This window comes from Piliocolobus tephrosceles, chromosome 18, assembly GCF_002776525.5.
Source record: "Piliocolobus tephrosceles isolate RC106 chromosome 18, ASM277652v3, whole genome shotgun sequence".
NCBI classification, from domain to species: Eukaryota; Metazoa; Chordata; class Mammalia; order Primates; family Cercopithecidae; genus Piliocolobus; species Piliocolobus tephrosceles.
The window spans coordinates 55,142,020-55,158,999 of record NC_045451.1 but is presented as its reverse complement, the minus strand read 5'-3'; the positions used below and the strand labels follow the sequence as shown (position 1 = coordinate 55,158,999).

The 16,980-nt window shown below is 41.7% G+C and overlaps 1 protein-coding gene and 1 long non-coding RNA gene across 2 annotated transcripts in view; one reads left to right on the top strand and one right to left on the bottom strand.

Moving 5' to 3' along the window:
• LOC111539752 overlaps positions 1-16,980 on the top strand; it is a 341,617-nt gene that overhangs the window by 58,219 nt on the left and 266,418 nt on the right. Inside the window, exon 2 of the long non-coding RNA XR_002730765.1 lies at positions 6,898-6,983. This is a non-coding gene — a long non-coding RNA (uncharacterized LOC111539752). The remainder of the gene's footprint in view (positions 1-6,897; positions 6,984-16,980) is intronic.
• Positions 1-16,980, bottom strand: part of CHST9 (carbohydrate sulfotransferase 9) — a 279,908-nt gene that overhangs the window by 2,206 nt on the left and 260,722 nt on the right. The gene's annotated exons all lie outside the window — the stretch shown is intronic.

The following is a 16,980-nucleotide window of genomic DNA, read 5'->3' as shown; positions in this document are numbered from 1 at the left end:
GATGACCATTTCAGTTTTCTAAGTGCTTACAAAAAGTCATGTTTTTTTTTCTGGGAAAATGCTTTATTTTTCTAAAGTATTTATCACAATAATTTAAGAATTTATTATGATCATAGTATACAATCTCGTTAATGTATGAGACCTTCCCTTTTTCCCAAGTGAAGAATGACTAAGGAATCCAGAAAAGTCTACTTCACATCCTGCTCCATAAAGTTGTATCAAGGTAGAGTAAAAATGTAGTTATCTTTCCAGCAGGATGAATGAGTCCATTTACTACATAGTGTTCATCTTGTCACATCCTTCCTACAGCTCTCGCAGTAAAAGAGGACATGGAAGATGGGATTTACAAGGTGGCATTCTCTGGTAGGGATGAAAATTTTCAGGACATTGGCGTTTACTCTAGGTAAACTAGGGAACTTTTGTAGGGCGCTGGGTAGAGAAGTAACATGATCTTACTTAGACTTGTAAAGGATGGTATGGAGAGGAATGGATTGAGATATACATATAAGGTTTTCAGCATGTTATTGGAAAGGTAAATGAATAAATTCTGTGCTGCAGGCATAATGCATGGTGTCATCAGCCTAGAGGTGGAGGGAGTAGTGGGGAAAGTTTCCTAGGGAATATAAACATGATTGCAAATATATATATATATATACACATGATATACATGATTGCATATATATGTAGTATATGTGTGTGTGTGTGTGTGTGTGTGTGTATACACAATTTTAAACTATTGTATCCCCAAGAGTGTCTAGAATGGTCTATAGCCTTTAATAATTTCTCTCAAATATTTGTGGAATGAACAAGTGAATGAGTGAATGGAATTAGGTCTTCAAGGATAATTAGTCATTTTCTAGCAAATTAAGCAATAGAACAGAGGAATGAAGCACTGTTCATGGAGCCACTTCCAGACATCGTGGTCATTCCACCGGCTGAGGTTGAAGGGCGCTGCTTTTTTTCTAGTGCAAGAGGACTGTGTGAATAACCCCCTGAACACCATATACCCATGTGTATAGCCCTGTGTCTTACTCTGTTCTCATGCTGTTAATAAAGACATACCTGAGACTGGGTAATTTATAAAGAAAAACATGTTTAATGAACTCACAATTCCACATGGCTGGGGAGGCCTCACAATCACGGCAGAAAGTAAAGGAAGAGCAAAGGCATGTCTTATATGGTGGCAGGCAAGAGAGAGCATGTACAGGGAAACTGCCCTTTCGAAAACCATCAAATCTCGTGAGACTTATTCACTATCACGAGGACAGCATGGGAAAAACCCACCGTCATGATTCAGTTACCTCCCACCTGGTCCCTCCCATGACAAGTGGGGAGTATAGGAGCTACAATTCAAGATGAAATTTGGGTTGGGACACAGTCAAACCATATCACCCCCTAAAACAGCCACTCCAAATCTTCCATAACATTGGACCATCTATTTGGAGTTTTTACTCTAAAACCGTTTGTCTGCTATCTTCTCCAGAGACTGCCAGGATTACTTCAAAGCCCTTTATACTTCTTTACTCTAATCAGTGATTTATAGTACATGAAGTTGTCACTGAAAATACAAAATTTGACTGTGGTTTGGCAGATGACAGGGTTATTGGTACACATGCATGGAAAATACTTGGCACAGGCCAAATATAAAACTGCCATGATATTTATACTATTACTTCTTCTGCTATTAGCGCTATAAATAATAACTACTATTATTGTTGTTTTAGTAGCAGCGGCAGCAGCAGCAGTAGTAGTTACAGTGCTTTAATCCCAGGGACCTGGTGAATTTCAAGGCTCCCCATTTGTCCATTATTATTCAGTCTGTAATTTGTGTGTCCCTACATATGCCCTCACCAGGTCTCTTCTCTGCTTGACAATCAGGAACAAGAACAAAATCCATCTTCCCCTGTGGCCTCTGGACTTTCTGCTTTGTGGCCATCAAATTCCCTTTAATCTCCAGGGATTTCTGGAATGTTTGTTTCCAAGACTCTCTGTAAATGAAACTTGGCTGACTCCCAACACTCTGTGTCTCTTGCACTTTCTCAAGTAGATGAAACTTCACTTCCTTGAACTACTTGTCTCTCCGGCCAGAAGATAGGCAGTGATTCCCCTGCAGCCCACGGCTGCTTCCAGGACATCACCCAGCTAAGCCTCCTGCTTCTGTGAAATCAAAGTATTCTCCTTAAGTCTCCTTTTCCCCCTCCTCTTGTTGTTATCTACCTTTATCACTGATCTGTCCACTTTATGCACTCCAGCTTCTAACTCAGCTCCTGGCATTACATTTATTGACTCTGACGTCCAATCAACTCTCAGTTCCTTGACCACTTCGTTTTTAACAGAGGAGCTCTCCACTTCACATCGACCAGAGCCTTTACTATTCCCATCATCTCTCTGACCACCCTTGTTTCACCTTCCAGTTCAGTGTTATTTCCTGCTTTGCAATTCTTTGACCACTTTTCACTGTTACCCAGGTCTTAACAGCCAGCACAACTGGCTCTGCATTCTTCAGCTCTCAGTTGGAAAGTCAACTCTGTAAAAAGGCTTTCCCTATTCAACCTATCTAGGTTATTTTCCTCCCTTCCAAAATATTTCCTACAGAACCCCGCTCATTTTTCTCATAGCACTAATCACACTGAGAAATGATTTATTTCCTTCTCTGTTGTCTTTTTCACCCCACTCCACCTCCACTGCACTGGAATTTAACTGCAGAGAGGTCTTATCTTTCTTGCTCTCTGTGGTACTAAGCACACTGCCTGGTGCATAGAAGGTGATCAAGACATAATTCTTGAATAAGTAAATGTGCTTATAATATAATAGTGGTCTTCTAAACAATTGTTTTAGGACCTTGTGGAAGAAAAACAACATTGATCAAAAGGTCAAGTTAAACTTGGATAAACAATTGACCAATTCTTGTTAAGGTGATGAGAATCTGTGTTTAAATAAACCTTTGGCAAAAGAGAAAACAAATAAAATAAGCACATGGGAAGCTGCTTGCAGTAAAGTAGATGTGGAGGCTTCGAGTCTAACCTGCCTGCCAAATCAGATCCGTTCAAAGTCCCTCAACGCTGTCTCCAAACCCGTCAAGGGCTTCCCAGCAATCCGGATCCCCAGGCCTTACTGTGGACATCCTGAATCAGAATGTCTGAGTGTAAGGCCCCTGACTTTGATTTCAGCAAGATCCCCCGGTGCTCCAGTGTCAGTCATAGCATTTGAAAGGAAAGTATAAAAATAAGGCACAAGCCCTGACAAGTTCCTTTCATCCTATCTAGGGGAGAAAGACATCAAATGTAGTGGACTTGAATATTTCAGAAGGAGGGGAATAATTTGGATGTAGAGTAGGAATGTCACATGAGCCCTTATTTAGACTAGATGCAATGTCTTTCTTGTTTATCCATTTCTCCTTGCTGGAAAACTTTGATCCCCAAGTAACTTTCTAAAGACTAGTTTAGCTGGGGAGATAACTGCATGAGGGAAAGGTTTACCACTCATTGTAAATTAGTCTCCTGCTAGTCTACTGAGTGCTAGTAAGTTTTCTCTACTGTAACCAAATTGAGATATGGCAAAAAGGGTTAATTCTCTAAAGCACCAGTGACCCACAAGGGTGGCCACCAGATCTTCTCCTGGAACTCCTCATCTCAATGTCATTCACCTTATAAAATCTGTTACTCGGGTTTGATGACATCCCTCCCAACCCCCACCCAACTCCATTTTCTTCCAGTCACAGCAAAGACTCCATGACTAAGGGGTTTGTATTACTAAAATCAAAGCTAATGACATTTCACATTTAAAGCTCATACCAACAAAGTCCCATCATCATCATCATCATCATCATCATCATCATCATCACAACAATAATAAAAGAATAAAATCTTACATCTCCATTTTCCTTGGGACACTTTATTCTGATTGTCCCTAAGGCAAACATGTATAATAAAGCCAAAATTATCCTGTTGCCTTCGAAAGTGGCTCCCCCTGTGTTCTTTTCCGTTTTTGAAAAGGTCCTATTACTTTCCTGTCACCCACTCACAAAATCTGAGAGATGCTTTAACAATGGGAAAGTCAATTGGCTATTTTACATCTCATAATACTTCTTTTTTTGTATCTTTCTAAATTAATTACCCCCTAATTGGATATTTATTATCCTCCTAATTAGTCTCCCTGCAATCAATTATTACTAAATTATTCTTCCTCAAACATTTTGTTTTTTATTTCTTAACATTTTGGATGGGATCCTCTAGCATCAGTGAACGTCCCCATTCCTTCGCCGGCATTTGCAGCCTGGTGCTGCTGAGCCTCTTCTCCTTTTTTTTTTTTTTTTTTTTTTTTCTCTCTTAACACATGCCCTGTCCTCCACTTGCTTTTATCTGGGCTCTCAGCATCCCCCACTCATGGTCTCCTCCTTTCTTGGGACTTTCAAAGTCTTCTAGTTTCATGTAAAAATCCTACCTTCTCCATGACAACCACCCAGGTCTCCAGTGAGTGATTCTACTTCCTTTGAAATGACTATAGCACTTAGTCTGTACCTCCTGTAAGGAAAGTAACTTTATTCCAGCCTCCATGGTTATTTGATTGTTTTGTTGGAAAAACTCTTTTAACTCCAGCTAAATTGTAAGCTATGGCAGAAAGCTATAGTTTTCCATAAATATCCTTAAAGAGTAGATATTGCAGAGTTAGCTGAAAGACATGTAGCTACAGATTTAAAAAAAACGAGTATCTAAAAAAATATAATGGAAAATGTGTGGAATGTTCATTAAGTCTGCAATAAATTTGAGAGCCTAATTCTTGTTATTTTTATTTATTTATTTATTTTGAGATAGAGTCTTGTTCTGTTGCCCAGGCTGGAGTACAGTGGCATGATCTTAGCTTACTGCAGCCTCTGCCTCCTGGGTTCCAGCAATTCTTCTGCCTCAGCCTCCTGGGTAGCTCGGATTACAGACGCATGCCACCACACCCAGCTAATTTTTGTATTTTTAGTAGAGTCAGGGTTTCACCATGTTGGCCAGGCTGGTCTCAAGCTCCTGACCTCAGGTGATCTGACTGCCTTGGCTTCCCAAACTGCTGGGATTACAGGCATGAGCCACTGCGCCTGGCCAATTACTGTTATTTTCAAGGGTTTCTGTATCAAGCATATCTCCTCTGTGAATTCTTATCTGATCCTCAACATTGATATGAATTATACTTTCTTTCTCCCTGTCAAAGTTGTTGAGCACCTCCTATACATCAGGTGCTGTGCTGGATGCCAGAGATGGTGGGGTTTATAAGACACGTGCAGTCCTTATTTATATGGAAAAGTATATCAAGCAAACAACTGCACAATTAATTAATCTATTACTATAGTGGCAAAGGCTCCAGCAACATGCTATTGGAAGCTTGGAGAGCAGAAATGAGGGTCCAGGATACAAAGAAAAGACTGGCCCAGTTTGAGGGTTAAGTCCTCTGTTTAGTGGGTTTTATATTATTCTAGGTAGTTGTTAGGTTAATTGTTTAGGTCATGATCTCTCTATTTTAATTTCATTAAATGTCAGTGTGCGGTCTTATAAATCTATATAACCCCCACTAGCATCAAGAATACTATCTCGCATTAATAACACATGTTTGAATTTGATTGAAGCAAAGAATATCATTCCTGTACTGCTCCTTATTGAGGCAACAAATTCACATTGGTTTTATACTGTTGATAAGTGTTGTACATTTGTAAGACCTTATATACTATTGTGGATCCTATGGAAACTATAAAACTTGAGACTTTGATCATTCATTCATCAATGCACATATATTGAACTACTACTGTATGTTGTTTTAAGCATTGTATAAATAAGGATGAGATAGATAAAATTTGTGGCCCTTCAAGGACACCAAAGTTTAATTGATCTGATGAAAATAAGCAGTTTATGAAAAAAACATGTGATAATTGCTATAATAAAAGGATATGTCAGGTATTTGGAAAACAAAGAAAAAAGTGCTTAATTTTTCTGGAGAGATTTTTGGGGGCAAATTTCACAAGGGAGGTGATGCCTGAGGTGAGTCTGGGAAGATGACTGAGAAGCTACCAGGTGGACAAGCCAGAGATGGGAAGGGCTGTACATCCTGACATCAAGAGTCTGCTTGGGGGCCAGACTCAGATGATAGGGAGAGGTAGGTGGGGTTGGGTGTCATTCCAGGAGGGCCTGGGCCAATATAAACAGTCCGACTTTACCACATATAGGATGGGGATTTTCAATAAGGTCTTGACAAGATTCATGATTTAAAACAAACATTCTGGTGGCAGTGGGGAGGTGTGCCTGGCGGCAGAGGGATCTCCTGGAAGATGATTATGATTGTCCATCAGGAATCCTTAGGAGAGGAACTAAGACAATGGGGTAAGAATGAAGAAAAAGGGAGTTGAGACAAACTTAGGAAACTGCTCATATTCAAAGCATAAGGGTGACAGAAGTGTAAAGAATGGCTCCCCATTTCCTCTCTGAGAGAAGAAACAGAAGCAGCAGTTTTTGTGGGGGACCTGGGGTGGGTGTGGGCATTCACTACAATTTCAGACCTCTTGAGTTTAAGGTGCCTTAGAGAGCTGGAGGTAGACAGCAGGACTGAAAAGCTCGGTATAGATTCAGGAGTTATTGGCTGGTGGAGGTGATGCTGGATTCATGGGCCTTGAAGGCACTGGCCAGGGAGTAATTTATAATATTACTCTTAATAATGTATCTTTTGTGATTTACCTTGAATCTAGATAGAAGTGCAGTTATATTTCTTCACACCAAGGAGACCTAATTGTCTCTAGTCATTGATAAGATAAATGATGGAAGAGGGTGGGGTGCTCAAAAGTCAGTCTTTTCTGGAGACACAGGTCAGTGTCTCTCTCCTTGGTCCCTCTGTGCCACAGCTACTCCTCTTAAATCTTGATTCAAGGGCTTCAGAAGCTGATGGCATAGTTATGAGAGGGGTGAAGACTGTGACTGCATTTCCAACAGACCCTGAGGACAATTGGGAAGAATGTGAGTATGGAGTCCTAATATCCAGTGCCATCTGCCCCATCTCCCTCTCCATCCTCACCCTTTGCCCCTCCATCTTCAGTTATTCATTAAACACTTGTTTTCTGAGCATGAACTGTGCTCCAGGCACTGGGCTGTGTGTTGGTGGTACAGCTAGCAAGACAGACTTGGTCCCTGATCTTATGGGGCAACCTTGGGGTCAGGGTGGGGTAGGGCGATACAAATAAGAAAACCAAGAACTATACTTATGGGAGGTAATGAGATGGAGAAAAAACTTGGTGCATGAAAGTGCAAGAAAAAATGTGGTGCAGGAAAGCATGAAAGAGGAATCCTGGCTTGCAGGTGAGGGAGGGGATCTGGGAGAAACTGTGAGCCAGGCAGAATCATTTCCATTTCCTGTCTCTGTGACTGACTTCCTCTCTCTTGAATATTCTTCTCCATTTTGTTAGCCTAGTTAATAGGCTAGGGCATGGAGCAAGCTGGTTTAATCACTGCATCAAACAGAAGAGTAAAGACAAGCTCATTTTACAGATTAAGAACCTGAGCTCAGAATTTAAATAATGTGCCAAGTTAATACAGCTATTGTTGGAGCTGGTGTGTCAAATCTCTGTCTTAGTTATGTCTGGCTTTTTTCAGCTGCATCATATGTCAAGCAATCTATTTCTTGTTTAATGTCTGTTAAATGAACTCATGTCAGGAAAGCACCAGGCACATGCCTGTTACAAGAGAGTATGGTGGTTAAGAACATGGATTTTTGAGTCAGACAGAACTGGTTATGTGTCCTCTTCTGTCGTTTTCTCTCTGGGTGACCTTGGTTATCTTGTTTTTCTGAGCTTCAGTTTCCTTATCTGGAAAATGAAGATAATAACAGCGTCTACCTTGTTGGGTTATAGGAAATGCCTGTAGAGATTCCTTAATGTAAATATGTTCTCCATAAATATTAGATCTTTTTATTGATTTAGGCACTGAATATTTTTGAGCAATTTCTATATGATAAGCAGTTTTTAGGTAAGTATTTCTTTTTTGCTCTGCTTTTTTCATCTATTTCTCCTCTTCCTTCTCTCTCACAACATGTAGCAAAGTTAAATGTCCAATGGCAATAAAAACGAGTGGGGAAAAGTGGGGAAAAAAGAAAAGAATAAGACAACTGAGAGACAGAAATAGGAAAGAGGAAAGATAAGCTTAAGTGGAGACAAAGGCAAAGAAAGAAAATAGAAGAAAAGAAATCACAATTACGGGTAACAGGAAGGAACAGTGAATACTTGAAGAGAGTGGGTAAAGAGAGAAACTACTGAATTACAGTCTTCTCCAAGCTATGAGCTTTAAAATATTTAAACTGCTTCAACACAAAACAGCTGTTTCTGTTGTGAGGCTATTCAAGTTGATCCAACAAGTTAATTTCTATGGTCCTCTTGGATGCAAGGATTGAAACTATGATTTTATTTGCCAGTTCTTTCAATTTTTGGATTTAATTCCTATTTTTTTTCTGCTTGAAGCCAAACAAGCTTAAAATATGAGGACTGAGGACGTAACAAAATGTGAATGTCAAAGAGAAGTTTCTATTGGAAATAGTGCTCTGGTTTGACAAGACCATCAGAAGCTGAAAACTGACATAAGCTTACTGTATATAAGCAGATAAGGCTACTCCCCAAGGGGTTCAATATGCTTTTATAGATTTATCATTCCATCTTCCTTCCAAATTTTGTAGGAAAAATGAGATGATTCTTTTGTTTGCAAATTTACAGATAAATAAATCAAGATAGACTTGTGTAATAACTTGCCCAAGGTCACTCTGTGAAATGAATGGAGAAGTCAGGAATGTCGTCCAGTTCTCTAACTCTAACCCAGTAAATCTTAGCAGAGTAGTTTGTTTTTTGAAGAAACTCAAAACCTTATTGAGGAGCTGCAACTTGATAAATGAAATACATTCAAAATGTTTGGCCCTCTCTATTTTATTTCTTAGGTGTGTGTCTGTACATATTAAATGTGGGTGAGAATAGCAAAAACCAATAAATTATCTTTGGTAGCAAAGAAGTAGAATAAGTTGGTGTTTTGACTATTAGGATTTAAACACTTCATCGGAATTCAGATATCTAATAGATTTGGGATATGGCTCATTAATATTTCCATGTATTTAGTTGTCTGAAATTAGTATCGGTCAGTCAGCCTCCCCTCCCCTTGCATTTCAGGTTAATGCCAACAATAATGTGTATGTCCAAGAGGGTTATGGAGGAGCAATGGAGGGGGGGCACCCTGACTCTGACACCTTGTTCTAAAGTATACAGTTGCTAGACAGAGTTCTTCCTCTTGTTCTCTCGAATGTGGTGAAGAGGAAGGAACCAGCTGTCTTGGGTTGCAATTTCAAAATGTCAAGTTTTCTTTTTATGTGTGTGTGTGTGTTATGGCCATGGATCGGCAAGAAAAAGATTTTCACAGGCAAGGGGGATGAGTCCATAAGATGACACTGCAATAGGGGATTGGCTTGGGTACACCAGGGGGCCAGAGACATGGGTCATCCCTGGAGGCGGGAGTTGGGGTGCTCCCCTGGGATAGAGACTGAAAGTGCAACAGAGAAGAAAGTTGTTGTGAGGTCAGGAGCATGGTGCCGGGATAGATCTTCAAAGCATGAAGAGCATTCGCTTTTGGGTCAGATCGTCCAGGTCCTCCACCTATTAATTGGGTGATTTTAGGACAATGTCATCTTTCATGGCTCCCTAGAATCAGACCTTAAGTCAAGGGGTTGAGAGCAAGTTATTAATTTAGCGTTGATTCCAGGAAACACTGGCAGGACAGTAGGGAACTGAGAAAGGAAAGGCACAGAATCTAGGGTGGATTATCGAGCAAATTAGCACAGTGGGAATAGGAGCTGAATTCTACTGAGAAGCCCTCAGAGCAAATGTAGAACATATCTCCCCAGAGTTATTCCACACCATCCTATCAGCTGTGGTTGAAGGCTTCTGCAGGGACAGTTCTGGCAAGTCCAGTCTGCTCTACAGGTGGGCAGGGTGGACTCACTCAGGCAGAGTCACAGGTGTGGGTAGTTGGTTGGAAGTCTGGCTAGAGTGCAAGAGAATGTTAAGAGATGAATAAATATGAGAAGGCACAGCTAGCACTCTTACAGAGAGTCCATTAACATTCCTGAATCTGTTTTCTCATTTTTAAAGTGGGAATTCCAAGAACTATTTTGGAAATGTTGAAATGCAAGTGATGGCATTGGCTGGGATCCAGGACCCGAAACACTCTGTCTTACTGTAGTAAGAGATCCCAATTCTGTCTTCCTATATTCACTCTTCCTTTGGAAGTGTCCATGGTGTATGTTTGTATCTATGCACACAAACAAGGCTGAGAAAAGGAACACCCTACAACTAGATGGAACCCTAGTCCTGTTCAGCTAAGACTATATAGATGTGTGGGAATTCTGTTGCTCAGAGAAGGCAATCCTAACTTTGGGCAGGAGGCCTCTTTGGACCCTTTAACCAAGAGCCATGCTAAAATATCAGCCTTCTGATTCTCAAACTCTGATACTGGGAAAAGATAAGTCTTTTTGAGAATTAACTAGATAAATGCAGTTATGAAGTACCTAGTACAGTACCTGACATATACCATCTGACATACAGTACGTTTCTCCAGAATGTGAATGCATCCTGTCTCTATGCCTTTCTTCTCTGATTTTCCTTAAATACCAGGCATATCATCTATAACGCTGCTTTCCCAACTTCAAATTAAGATGACCATGGGAACAGGCCCTGTGTGCATAAGCAGTGACAGAGGTGCATGCTAATTCAATTAATAGTATCCATAGGCCAGTGGGCAACCAACGAAGGGACCTGGAGCAAGAGACACTGTCCAAGTGGGTAGAGAGTAACTAGCTAAATCAATGTGTCCATCTCCCTTTTGGGCTGTAGACTGGAAAATATGGAGAGTGGCCAGTTATTAAGGGGCAGGAGGAGAGACAGAGAGAGATGAAGAGAGAAGAGGAGGCACAAAAGTAGCAGAATAGGAGTCTGAGACAGCATCTGAGTCAAGATAAGGTGAAACTGGGGGCTAGGATGTAAGTGACAGTCCTTTTCCAGGAAGCAGCATATACCTGCCCCCAACCCTGCCCAGCATGCCAATGCCTACTAGTCCAAAGCCACTTGAGTCCTGGGAGCAGCATTGCCATATGCGAGAGTAGTAGGGGCACTAGCAGGAATGCATTCCATTCGTCTCACTGGATTAAGCAGCTACTGGTCCCAGATCACATTGGCCTGCGTCAGCACCTTAGAGTGACACACATGCTCCTCTGGCTTATATCACTTGCATATTCGACAACTCAGCTATACTCAAGGCAGCTCCCCAAAGCCTGGTCTAAACCTCACTGGAGAGCAGGCAGCTCACACCCTGGTGCTACCACGTGTTACCTGGGCCCTGAGTTAGGAAGAGAGACTGCCTATGGTATCAGATCGTGCCATGGGGATTCTGAGTCCATGCCAAGTGGGGTTTCTTTTCAGGATTTAATTCTGAGAAAGAATGCAAAGGAAGAATATAGAACTACACTAGCAGCAAAGCAGAAGGTCAGAAGGGAAGAGAGGAGTCAAGTAGGTTGCCATGTGATGAGGTCAGAGTGAATAGAGCCCTAACGAAACTAAGTGAGCATCAAATGGATATTTGCAAGGTCTATGTATGCATGCTTTCAGATACATTTTATCAGTTTTATTTTTGGAATATTATTTCATTAACTCTAAGTTTTGAAGCTTTTGGGGGGCTTCCAAAATGGGTTACTTCTCCTAAAAACAGCTGTACTTGATTCAAGATGCCAATTAAATGGGTACTGGAGGCAGCCATGGCCACAGCCTCTCCTTTTGTTCTCTTTCTTTTTGAGGGCAGTTATAAGCTGCACTGATCCTGACCTTTCGGCCTGAGGATGGAAGTCTTCAGTGTCTGTACAACTTTACTCCCAAGAGCTGGTGTAGAATGAGTTCCTCCAGCCATGGGAGGATGGCAGAGGGGCGCCTGCCACCTGCAGCCCAGCCTTGGTAAGTACAACTATGCAGTTGGCAGAGGGGAGGGAGCTGGCGGCACGCCAACCCTTTCTGCTACTTCCTGTAGGTACAGCCCAAGTCTCAGGAAGCAGAATTTATCCGGGGTGGGGTGGGGTGGGGAGGTGAGGGGAGCTGTTTCTTCCCCCACCCATTACCTACTAGTCCAAAGCCACTTGAGCCATGGGAACAGCAATGCTAACCACAATAGCTGCAGGGACCTGGAAGGGGACTGGTGATGACATCCAATTGCAATGCTCTTTTACATTGAGATGCTGATGGACAGGAGTCTACCTAGTCTTCTCTAGAGACACACATATTATAAAGCAGGCAAGTATAATTCTCTAAACATTCCTTAGATGCTGTATCGTCACCCCCTTCCCTCACTGCAATTCTGTAATCCGCACCTTGGGAGGAACAAACACATCTTATTGCACCTTGCCCAGAAATAATATCACAGCTTATTAACTCCATCTACTCCCCACATAAGGGATAACGACTGTCCACAGAAGAGGTAAGGGAGTCTCAAGTGTCACACAGGGAATTTTCCTAAGGCCTTCTATCATTTTAGGCCACTAGTAACTCACCTACAGCCAGTACTGTAGCAAGATGAAAGTGTATGGATTTGGGTACCATTCATCTGTAAAAACCAAAGAAAAGACTTGCACTTCTGGATTCATTCCCAGACCTGTGGGAAGACCCTATTGTCTCACCTGTGACTCATGACCATGTTTTGAGACTCCCAAATCCCTGGAGCCTGCCTCCTCCTGAGCAAAGAGGGTTGTCTTTATTTCAATGAGCAAGGAAAGTCCATTTGTCTGTCTTTACTCCTGCCAGGGCTCCACTCTCCTTCAGTTACAGGAGACCTCCTGAAGCAAGGCTGGAGGGAGACGCTGCATGGTAAGAGTGAGTTTTGAATGAGTATGGACTGAGGGCTTCACATGCACCAGGTGCTGCACAAAATAATTGAATTTAACCCTCACTCCAGCTCTGACGGGTGGTTGAGATCATATCTTAATTAAATGTGCTCAGCATTTTACAATGGGCAATTAATTGCTGGAGTTAGGATTAAAATCCAGTCTTGTCTGGCTCCAAAATGGTATGTTTCTCACTACCTAACCTATGCTTGCCTCTCAGTGACATCACATCTGTAACTACAAGAGTGTTTCCTTGCTATCAGATCCAGGTGAATACAATCCTTTGTACCGAGTTACCTTGAGGTAGGCAAATGTGCTGAAGTCAACTCTAGTTAGAATGAATGAAGACATCACCCCACCTTTGGTTGCTTCAGTTCTCCAATTTTAAAATAATCTATGTTGGGTACCAAGAACTGATGCTCTACTGAACAGTCCCAAATACTTGGAATGACCAAAGTACTAGGCTCTTGCTCCTGGAAAACAATGATGTAAGCCAGCACTGCCTGGACTTCGGGTCTCTCCTCAGGCAGCATAAACCACACAGAGATTGTGATCATCTCCTCAGCTTTTATGCCAGCCCTGCAACAAATCTCCTTATCTTCATGGGATCTTTATCTTCTCTTCTGCCTCCACACTACTGTCAGAAACACATATACCTAGACGTGGTGGTAACAGAGTAATAATATGTTCATGCCATCAATGCTGGTTTTTTTCGAGAAAATTTATTTTCAATCTTGGCATTTCCACAGCTGCAAATCTGGGAGAACAAGCCAGCACTTGTGGAGCTGTGTGTGTGAGCTGGATCGGGGTGAAAGGGGGCAAGCTGAAGGTATCTTTCAACCCCTGATAAACTCCCAGGGACCAAGCAACCTGGTCCCCATGGCTTTTTATCACTGAGATGCTAGCTGTATAATGCCATCTCCATGGTGATTTCTACATTGAAGAAGAACATTTAGTTCCTGCCACCAGTAAGAGACCACCTGAGTGTTCAGTTGCAGTATCTTCAACTCCCCAGATGCATCAGTAGCGCTGTCTTCTCTGGGCTTCTCTTATAGAACTCATTTTTAGCAAAGTCAAGTTTCCATACTCTAGGTATTAACTTATCAGATGGTGGTCAAAAAGATGGAAGCAAAACATTTTCATGTACTGCATTTCAGTTACTTTCTCTGGGTTTTTATCACCTTTCAGGTGGTTGTCTCCAAAATAACAGATGTCATTCTGCTCCATTAATCACGTTCCCCTACCTTTATCTGGGCACTTTTCTCTTTAGCATCTTCTTCAACGCATTTCCAGTTGCCCGCTCTGAACTGTTTCAGAATGAGGAGGACACCTGGAGGAATCTACAGGTGCATAGACCAATTTGCAAAAGAACCTGTGAGCCAACGTAGGTTGTGAGATGCATATCCCACATCCAGTTCAGCCCAGTAACTTGGGAAATGGGGGAGAGGTAGCACTGAAGACCAGACTTAGTACATTTTTACCCCCATCCATGCTTGCAACTGTAAGTTGATTTTAAGTCAGTACTTTTAACCAAGTCAACCTCAATCACTGGAATAGGATACCCAGCTGAACAACTTGAGGTCACTGAACCAATCTCTTATCTGTAAGAGAGAATGATGCCTACCCAATGGGGTTCTGAAAAATATGTAATGCCTGACATGTAGCGTATACTCACTGAATGTGGCTTTTAACCACAACCTTTATATTTTTGCCAAGAGTATCACCTTCCTGCAGCAACCTTGAGAACCTCGCACTAATCTTGTCTTAGACTGTGCATTCCTTTCCTATATTTAGACACCAAACTCCATTCATTTTCCCCTTGAAATGTTCATTCCCATGATCAAGATTTTGCTTAAACACATGTTGTTTTCATGTCCAGATTATCATCTTAGCTGGAAGAACTAATAAGCAACACAGTCACCCAAGAAGTATTTACTGAGCACCTACCATGTGCACTATTGTCTGGTGCTGGGGCTAGGGGGCAAACGACTCTGACAAGTCTCTGTTCTTAAGGTACTCACGTTCATACGGGTGAAGATAGATAACAAGGAAAAAATTGGACAAACAATTTCGGTGGTGCCGAGTATGAATGCAAACACTAAAATGGTGATGCAATAGAAGATGTCAGAGGGAGAGTGGGAAGGTTTCATCAAATAGATATCCAAGGAAGATCTCTCTGAGAAGCTACTAGGGCTGAGATCATAATGACAACAAGGAACCCAAGGGCTGACAGCAGAGCATTTTGAACATGGCCAGTGGGTGCAAAGGCCCCCACACGTGAATGGGCCTGGCCAGGTGGAAGGACAGAGGGCAAGGCTGTTGTGGTTGCCCTGTGAGTGTGAACGGCCCTAGATGGGCTGAAAGAGGAGGTTGGGACCACACCTTATAGGGATATCAGATCATGGTCAGGGCTTTGGATTTTAGCAGGGGTGCAGTAGAAGCCGTGGGGAGTTTTAGACAGGTACAGAAGTAATTTACATTTTCCTTTTCTTTTCTTGAAACCGAGTCTTGCTCTGTCACCCAGGCTGGAGTGCAGTGGCATGATCTTGGCTCACGCCAGCTCCACCTCCTGGGTTCACACCATTCTCCTGGCTCAGCCTCCTGAGTAGCTGGGACTACAGGCTCTCACCACCACGCCTGGCTAATTTTTTGTATTTTTAGTAGAGACGGGATTTCACTGTGTTAACCAGGATGGTCTCCATCTCCTGACCTCGTGATCCACTCGCCTCGGCCTCCCAAAGTGCTGGGAGTAATTTACATTTTCTAAAGCGTATTCTGCCAGCCAAGTGGCAAACAGACTTGGGCCTCGTAAGAGCGGAAGCAGGAGGAAACCCGAAGAGCCTGGAGAGAGACTGGTGGCTGCTACCAGTGGAGATGGAGCAAAAAGGAAAATACAGGTTACAGTTTCAGGAAAAATTTCATACCAATGTCCCGAGATCATTTCTGAACTCGAATATTTTCAGTGCCCCCACATTGTGTTTCCTGCTGAATCAAGTCCTAATCACTTCGGTTTTTAAAGCCTTCCATGATACTTCCCTGAACACTGTAGCTTTCACTGATGGCTGGCTTTTTCAAACTCCCATATAATCCATACTGTATACTTAATAAGCAAACAAGGAATCACACACTATCTGCTATTCTGTGCAGTGTTTCAGGTTTTTAGTCTTCTCTTTCAAGATAGAAAATCCCTTTAGAATAGGAACTCTGCTGGCACTTTCTTCCACATCCTCCATAGCACTTTTCTGCACACAGTTCTGTACACAAGGCACATGTGGAAATTGCTCATTGATTGATTAAAAGCATATATCACTGGCATTTGTCTCTTCAATATTTCTCTTGTATGAAGAAGGGTGATTATCTGTCAATATTCATTGCATGATTGAACCAACGTGCAATGCATTAATCATCACTGAGATAACCAGATGAGGCTTTATTGTAATCTCCTTCTATTTTGCTGAGATAATTTCACTTGCTTTGGAGTTTATGAGGCCATAAGTGGCTCCCATCTGTTGATGAACATATTTCTAAGAGTCATTTAGTCTCAAGTATGGAATACTTGAGGGGAAGTTAAATTGTAACTTTTATATTAAGTGTCATCTTAGTAACAGAACCAAAATTGGAAGCATGTGTTCAATTTTGGTTTTTCATTTTCAAAGCTTTAGGTCAGGCAAAGAATTAATTTCATTTGTTTACAAAGTAGATTATGCCTAATAAAATCTATTTTGTTTATGGTCACATTTTAATCAATCCACTGCTTTAGAAAATGAGAGAATTCTGATTGGCTAATCATTCAACATAGTAAATTACATTATTCCACATCCACAGAACACTGGCCTAATTGCATTATCCAGTAATGATGAAAATATCCCTTTTAATACATTCTGAGCAATACATATACCAGTGGTGAAACAGGGAAGAATCTTGTTTAGTCCATCCTTGTTTGATGATCGACCATAGAATATAACATAACACTTCTGTGTATAAGAATTTTTTCCACACTAAGAATAATAAAGACAAGGTACTTTTCACTGGATCCTTACTGGTACTCTGAATTTTCACTATTTG